Source organism: Phoca vitulina, unplaced genomic scaffold (assembly GCF_004348235.1).
Source record: "Phoca vitulina isolate PV1807 unplaced genomic scaffold, GSC_HSeal_1.0 scaffold910, whole genome shotgun sequence".
In the NCBI taxonomy this organism is placed as follows: domain Eukaryota; kingdom Metazoa; phylum Chordata; class Mammalia; order Carnivora; family Phocidae; genus Phoca; species Phoca vitulina.
Window position 1 is genome coordinate 1,758 of NW_022590597.1, and position 8,097 is coordinate 9,854.

General features: G+C 34.2%; 1 pseudogene; it reads right to left on the reverse strand.

Moving 5' to 3' along the window:
- Positions 1-6,645: 6,645 nt before the first annotated feature.
- LOC116629446 lies at positions 6,646-7,623 on the reverse strand (annotated as a pseudogene).
- Between the last annotated feature and the right edge of the window lie 474 nt (positions 7,624-8,097).

Consider the following 8,097-nt stretch of genomic DNA (forward strand, 5'->3'; position numbering starts at 1 on the left):
ACTAGGTTGCAGATTATTATCCAAAGGAAGTAAGTAAAAAAATATTAATTTACAATTTTCTAAATATTTGACTCCTCATTTTTTTCACATGGAAGGTTTTTATTCTTCATTCTTTAAATTTGGTGACTTGGAAACCTACCTGTGATGAGCAAGTCTTTCTGTGCTTGCCCCTGGTAGCTGAACACCACAGACAGATTGCATTTTGTTTTTATTTAGTGTCATATGGGACTGAAGTCTCTCACGCCCCTGCCCTCACACTTTTGTAGTATACAAACATGTGATTAATTATATTTCTAGCTCTGTATTTTCCCCTGTGGCTATTGCAATAATTTTAGCAAAGGCTGATTTTAAATTCTATGCACTTGCATCACATGGATCATCTTTAGGAAAGTAAAATGATTTTTATAATATGATTCATTGCTATCCTGAGTTTGTACGATCTTCCTCCAGACTTCTAATGAAATTTAAATAGAACCTTTATTTAATTATTTTTATCTCAATTATTATTCATTTTGTTTAATTTATTAAATTCACAAATTTATTAAATAAAATGATTATTTTATTTGTTAATCATTATTTATTATTAATTATTTTTATTCTGGTTCTTTCATTTCAGAAACAATCACTTTCCCCTTCCCACTTAGAAGTATAACCATTCTTCAACCATTATATTTAATACTTAGTTTTCATGAATCACATTTGATGCCATTCTTAAAACCACATATTATCCAACAGGATTTCAATTAATTTATGACTATAACATCCACATACTTAGCACACTTTTTCTTGAATTATTTTTATTTCATTCAGATATGTATCTTTTTTTTTTTTGCTTTTTAAAACTTTATTTCAACATAACTATGCTTACAGAAATACACTCGTATTGGTTAATAGAATGCAATTTAAGTTTAACTTATCCTACACAATTTAGACCAAAGACTTGGTACGTGGTTTAAGCTTTAAAAAAAAAAAAAGAAGAGCTTGCAATCTGGTTTATTTTTCATCTGTTACAAATATATATATAAAAGATCCTCCCATCAAATGCTGCTAAAGCAGGCAGCAAGAACCTTGAGATATTAACCTTTGGTTTGTCTCAGAAAAATAACACGTATTCCACTGTAAAAGTTTATAAAATTGGTGCAACAAAACATTGTTGTAATGTTTCAATGCCAGTTTACAAAGAGCAATTAACTAATGGATGTTGAAAAGGGTGGGGAGAGCCTATGTACACAAGTGAAATGTATCTTTTACTACACCTTAAACTCCTTAGAAATAGTAACTGACCTTGGCTAATTTCTGTATATCTTGCAGCCCTAGCACCAAGTCTGGTACAAGTATTGTCTAATTTAATATTAGTTGGTAAGTATTTTAAGTGATTGGATGAATTGGTGACAGAGAGAAAAGGAAATAAAGAGGTTTTGCAAACTATTTCAACTCATATAGATCATACATGCATTTGTACATGGAGAAGGCTTTAGGGAATGCCACGGTCTATTTGTTTTTTTTTTTTAATTAGTTTGCTTTTATTCATCGCAATTTTTACAAAGTTAAGAAGTATTGAAGTGTAATTTTGTGTCCTCTCCAAATATTGTCAAAATAGCCTTCCTACCTAAAGCAATCTACATATTTAATGCAATCCCTATCAAAATTCCAATGGTGATTATCACTGTAATAGGAAAAACCATCTCAAAGTTTGTATGAAACAAACAAACAAAAAAAGACCTAAAAAGCCAAAGCAATCTTGAGAAAGCAGAACAAAACTGGAGAACAAAACACTTCCTGATTTCCAACTAACATTAATTCTTCCAATGTATGAGCATGGAATAGCTTTTCATTCATTTGTGTCTTCTTCAACTTCTTTTATCAGTATCTTATTGTTTTAGTGTACAGTTCCTTCACCTCCTTGAATAAATTTATGCCTAAGTATTTTATTTTTTATGTTATTATAAATGGCATTTTTTTCAAAAAATTCTGTATCTAACCGATCACTGTTAGTGCATTAAAAAAAACAAATTTTTTGTATATTGATTTTATATCCAGCAATTTTCCTGACTTTTTTATTGGTTCTCTTTTTTGGTGGAGTCTTTAGGGTCCTGTAGATATAATATCATGTCATCTGTAAATAGAAACCATTGGATTTCTTCCTTTCCAATTTGGACGCTTTTCTTTCTTTTCTTTCTTAACTGCTGTGGTTAAGATTTCAATATTGTTTTGAATAAAAGTGGCAAGGGTGGCATCCTTATCTTATTCTTCATGTGAGAGGGAAAGTTTCACCTTTGCACTGTTGAGTATTATGTTAGCTGTGAGCTTGTTATATGTGATCTTTATTTATGTTGAGGTAATTTCCCTCTCTACTTGGTCTGCTGAGAGTTTCATCATAAAAGGATGTTGCATCTTATCAATTGTGTTTGCTGCAACTATTGAGATGATCATATGATTTTTATCTCTTCTTTTGTTAATGTAGTCTAACACATTGATAGATTTAGGGATGTTGGAGCATCCTTGCATCCCTGGACTAAATCACACTAGATTATGGATTATGATTCTTTTTATTCACTGTTGAATTTGGTTGGTGATTATATTGTGGTTGCTTTTTGCATCTATGTCCATCAGGGATATTGGCCTTTAATTTTCTTGTAGTGTCCTTGTTTGGTTCTGGTATCAGGGTAGTGCTGGTCTCATAAAATGAGTTTGGCAATATTGCTTCTTCTTCCAATTTTTGGAAGAGTTTGAGAACTACTTATTACATCTTAAAGTGTTTGGTAGAATTCACCAATGAAGACATCTGGTCCTGAATTTTCTTTGTGAGGAGGTTTTAGATTACTGATTTAATCTCCTTAGTAGCAAGTGGTCTATTCAGATTTTCTATTTTTGCTTGATTCAGCCTTGGTCAGTTGTATGTCCTAGAAACTTACTTGTTTCTTCTAGGATGTCCAAATTGTTGGCATATAATTATTCATGATAGCGTCTTATGATTCTTTATATTTGTGTGCTATCGATTGAAATGCATCTTCTTTCAGTTATAATGAAAATCTTGGTAAGTCTAGCTAAAGATTTGTCTGTTTTATTTATCTTTCCAGAAAACCATCTCTTAGTCTGATTGATCTTATTTATTTTCTTTGTAGTGTCTCTTTCACTTATTTCAGCTGTGATCTTTGTTTGTTCCTTCCTTGTACTAACTTTGGGCTTAGTTTGTTTTTCTTTTCCAGTTCCTTGAGGTGCAAAGTTAGGCTGTTTATTTAAGATCTTTTTTTTTTCCTTAATGGTAGCATTTATCACTATAATTTCCCACTTAGGACTGTTTTTGCTGCATTCCCTAACTTTTGATATGTAGTGTTTCCATTTTTTGTCTCAAGATATTTTTTGAGGTCGTTTTTGGTTTCCTCTTTAACCTGTTTGTTCAAGAACATGTTGTTTAATCTCTACATATTTGTGACTTTTCCAGTTTTTTTTTCTTCTTTTTAGTTTCTAGTTTTATAGCGTTATGGTTGGAAAGGACACTTGAAATGATTTTAAAATTCTGTGGCATTGCTGAATGGAAACACCGTTGGCTATCAGAGTCAGGTGATCTAGCAACATAATCCTCAAGTGGCAGTTGTAAAAACGGGTGCAGACATGTGTACAAACTCTTTCCAAGGAGATATTGGTAACTTGGGGTCAGCAGGAGGGAGAGGGGGCATGTCCACAGGCTTCTCTGGTATCCAGGGAGGATCCCAATCAGCTCCTAGAAACATGCAAAATCAGAAGCCTGACCCTCAGACTTTTAAATTGTACCAAAAGATCCCATTCAGGAAAAGACTGAGAAATGGGCTGTTTTGTTATCTCTGCTCTGAGCCCTGGTGTCAGAGCTGCAGCTCCTATTTTATTCGCTATAGTCTTATGAATCTTGTGATGTAAGACTCCAATATTGGTCTTTGGAGTAAGAATATTTGGAGGTCTACCCCTTTAGTGGGACTATTAAATGTTGGGAAACTAGTTGTGGGGCATAAACCTTTTACTCCTCATGGAGAAGCTGAGAGCCGGGGGATCCCCCCCAACTGTATGTCCCTGTGCCGAGGGTGGGGTTTATGGCAAAGTTGTGCCTTAGCTTTCCCTCTGATTTAATGTGGGTATTTTCTCACTTGCCCAATGTGTAGTAGTTACTCAGATATTTTCTTGATTTCTTTGAGAGAGAATTGTACTATCTATAGCTGTAAATTTGGGGTATCCATGGGAGGAGGAGAATTTGAGGCCTCTTGTATTATCATCTTTGAAGACCTCCCCTTTTCTCTAAAAAACTTCATTTGGACAATAATATTTGCTATCTGTCATTGGGTATATGTGAGAAGGATGTGATATAGAGATTACGGAGGGAAGGTAATGATGAGGATTGAAGTAGGCTGGAATACATCAAAGCCTTTTGATATGATGTTGCCTATTTAGGTAAAATAATAAGATAGATGTTTCATTGTAGTCTATCTACTCAAGCTTCTATTTGAGTTACAAATCCCCTAAAAAATTGTCCCATATAATGTGTTATTAAACCTCTCAAAATCAGGGAAAGGAAACCCACAATTAATTAAATGAATCAATTCTATATTTGGAACCCCACTATAGGATTAAAATTTATTTCTCTTTAAAATTTCATTTCCTCTAGTTCAGACCTACTAGATCTGGTAAAACTGTCAATATGTAGATCATATCAAGTTTTAGATGTTGTAATATATAGCTGTTGAAAGGGAGAGTGATGGGTTAACTAGATAACATATTTACATTCCCTAAATTACCAGCAATCTACTTCACCCAATTTTTTTTGGACAATGTATTTCAAACAGTATTTTCTACTAAGCTGCTGCTCATAAATTACAACTTCAAAAGAGTATGTGTTAAGTGAGAACATATGGTTCAGGTAGAAACACTTAAAGGCTGTATTAAAAAAAAACATGCTTCATAGATTTTTTTCCAACAAGATCCTATGTGATAGGAAGGGGTCCCACAAATGTCTTTTTGAAAACCAAAGAATCTTCTTGGGTTTATGTCTTTTCTGAAATGTTTTCATACAAATGAATTTCAAAATAGCAACTACAAAATCTAAGACATTCAGTGGCTTTTTAAAAAAAGATTTATTTATTTATTTGAAGAGAGAGAGAGAAAGAGGGAGAGAGCAAGCATGAGAGGGGGGGAGGGGCAGAGGGAGAGACTCTTCAAGCAGACTCCTCACTGAGCACGGAGCCCAACAGGGGCTCGATCTCACAACCCATGAGATCCTGACCTGAGCCAAGACCAAGATTCAGTCACCCAACCAACTGAGCTGCCCAGGTGCCCCTACATTCAGTGGCTTTTAATTTCTATAATTGTAATTGGTAATTAAGAGTGTCCTTGGGTCTTATATGATCCTTCAAATATATGCCATTCCCATGATGCCTCAGCAAGCTAATTCAGTACTTTAACCATTAGAAAGTAGAGCACAGATAGATTAAATTGACAGATATCAAACATGTACATGGAAAAAAGCTCTTTACTTCTGGTGTAATTAATATGTAACTTTTTATAGATCCATTACTTTAGTATCCACAACCCTTTTATGTACTTTCTGAAGAGTTATAAAATATATATGTTCAAGCCACATACCGTACCCTCAGTTAATTGTGTTATTGATATCTAATAAGCTCTTAAAAATGTTATCTAGTATTTCATTTGGTATATGTTTGTTTTGCCATTTCTTGTCTTTGGCACCATGCAGGTACTTTGGATAACAGGGATGGGATGCTCAATCCTTGAACAAAGAAGGCCCACCATCTTATTTTGGAGGCAGTGATTTAATAAACCAAGCAATATTAAAACAATACTTACAGGAGATGGTTGTCTGTGAATATAAAAAGGGGCACTTAACCAGAGCTGAGAAGGAAGCAAGATGGGAAGGAAACCTTCCCTGAGGAAGTGATGCAGGACTTCTTAATAATTTCGGCACAATGATGTAATTGACCAAGGCACTTTACATTGCTCTTTATAACCTATACATGTTGGACTTTCTTAATTCCTAAGGTATAGAACTGTTCACCTCAAGACCTCTGTAACTATCAGACGCTCTGCCTAGAATCTTTTACTTTCCCCAACTTGCATTTTTTTTCAGATCTGAGACTGAATATCATCATCCAGATAAGCCTTTCTTTGCACACTAGTTTTTGACTTTTTTTCTAGATTTTTTAAATTTTTTCTTGATTTTTTTTCATTTTTTCTAGATTGTTAACCCCGAGTTTTTATTTTAAAACTTATTATAAACTATTTGAATGCTTAATTAATGTTTGTTTATTCCTCTAGATTATAGGATTCATTAATTTGGAAACTACTGAATTATTATGAAATGCAATGCACCTAAATGTACAAAAAGTACTTAGTGAGTACTCAATAATAAATCCAAGTATACTTGTAATAATGCTTAAATGAAAAATAAACAAGTAAATATATGGCAAAATTAGAAGGGCCGGGATGTTTGACATAAAGAAGATAGTTTCATAAATAAATTGAAGACCATAGTGAAGCATAACAGGTTTGAGGAACTGCAGCATTTTTTTATGATTGAATTTTAGTATAGATATTTATTTAAGTATTTGAGAAAATTCTGTTTTTCATAGATCATACTATGTAATTTTATGAAAACACCAATCACTCTATGTGTGTGAGTGTATGTGCACATGCAGAATATAAATACTTGAACCATATTTTATTTTTCAATTTTTGTAGGGCCCCTTTCACATCCTTGTTCCATAAGCTATAAATCAGTGGGTTTAACATGGGAATCACAAGGGTGTAAAACAATGAAGCAATTTTGTCTTGATCTAGGGAGTAGGAAGAACTCGGCCGGAAATACATGAAGAGCATGGTTCCCTGGAAAATTGCAACAGCAGTTAAGTGGGAGGTGCAGGTGGAGAAAGCTCTGAACCTCCCCTCAGCAGAGCAGATCTTCAAGACTGATAGGATTATGTAACAATAAGAGACAAGGACTCCTGAAATGGTACTCAGTTCAATGAATCCAAAAATGGTGAATATCGCTAACTCATTGACCTGTGTATCTGAGCAAGAGAGCAATAGGAGAGGAGGTGCATCACAGAAGAAATGATTAATCTCATTTGATCCACAGAAACATAACTGGAATGTTAAAGTTGTGTGTATGAAAGCATCTGCCATCCCCACCAAGTAAACCCCAGCCATGAGCCAGGAGCACACTCTGTTGGACATGCTGACTGTGTAGAGCAAGGGGGTGCTAATGGCCTTGTACCCATCAAAGGCCATCACTGCCAGAAGTAGACACTCAGAATCTGCAAAAGTACAGAAGATCAAGAATTACAGAGCACAGCCCATGATGGGAATTGATTTGTTTTTGGCAAATAGATCCACCAGCATCTTGGGCCCAATTGCTGTAGAATAACAGAGGTCACAGAAGGAGAGATGGCTTAGAAAAAAGTACATTGGTGTGTTCAGCTGGGAATCCATTCTAATTAGAGTAATCATTCCAATATTTGCCAGGAGATTAATGAGGTAAATAACCAGAATGGTGGTGAATAGAGTCACTTTCATCCCAGGGTTATTGGTAATTCCCAAGAAAATGAATCCAGTTAAGGAAGAACAATTTCCTTTGTCCATTCTTCTTTGTGCGTGTTCTAAACTTTTTCAAAAATCACAAGCAAGTGATAGATCAGGATTTGACTTTACTGGATACCCAAAACACTATCTGTAAGACAAAACATTGTCTTATATTATTTCCTTTACCCTCAGGAAAGAGCCCAATGAGAGTCATTTTTAAAGAAACATTGTTGTGTTATGAAAAAAACTAAAAAATGTTTGGGATAGAAAGTTGATAACTGTGGGTTCTAACTACATATGTCTTTCCTGAGATATATTACTTGTCTTGACTTCTATTGTCCAGTGTCAAGTACTAAATCTGAATAAACTGAACGCTCACTTTATATGCAAAATAATATAAAAGAAACTACAAAGTGGTTGAGAAAACACCAGAAGATACTGGACATTATGTGTTAGGGAAAAAAAAAAAAAAGAGAAAGAGAAAGAAGGAAAGAAAAAGAGAAAGAAGGAAAAAGAAAAAGAAAGAGAAAAAGA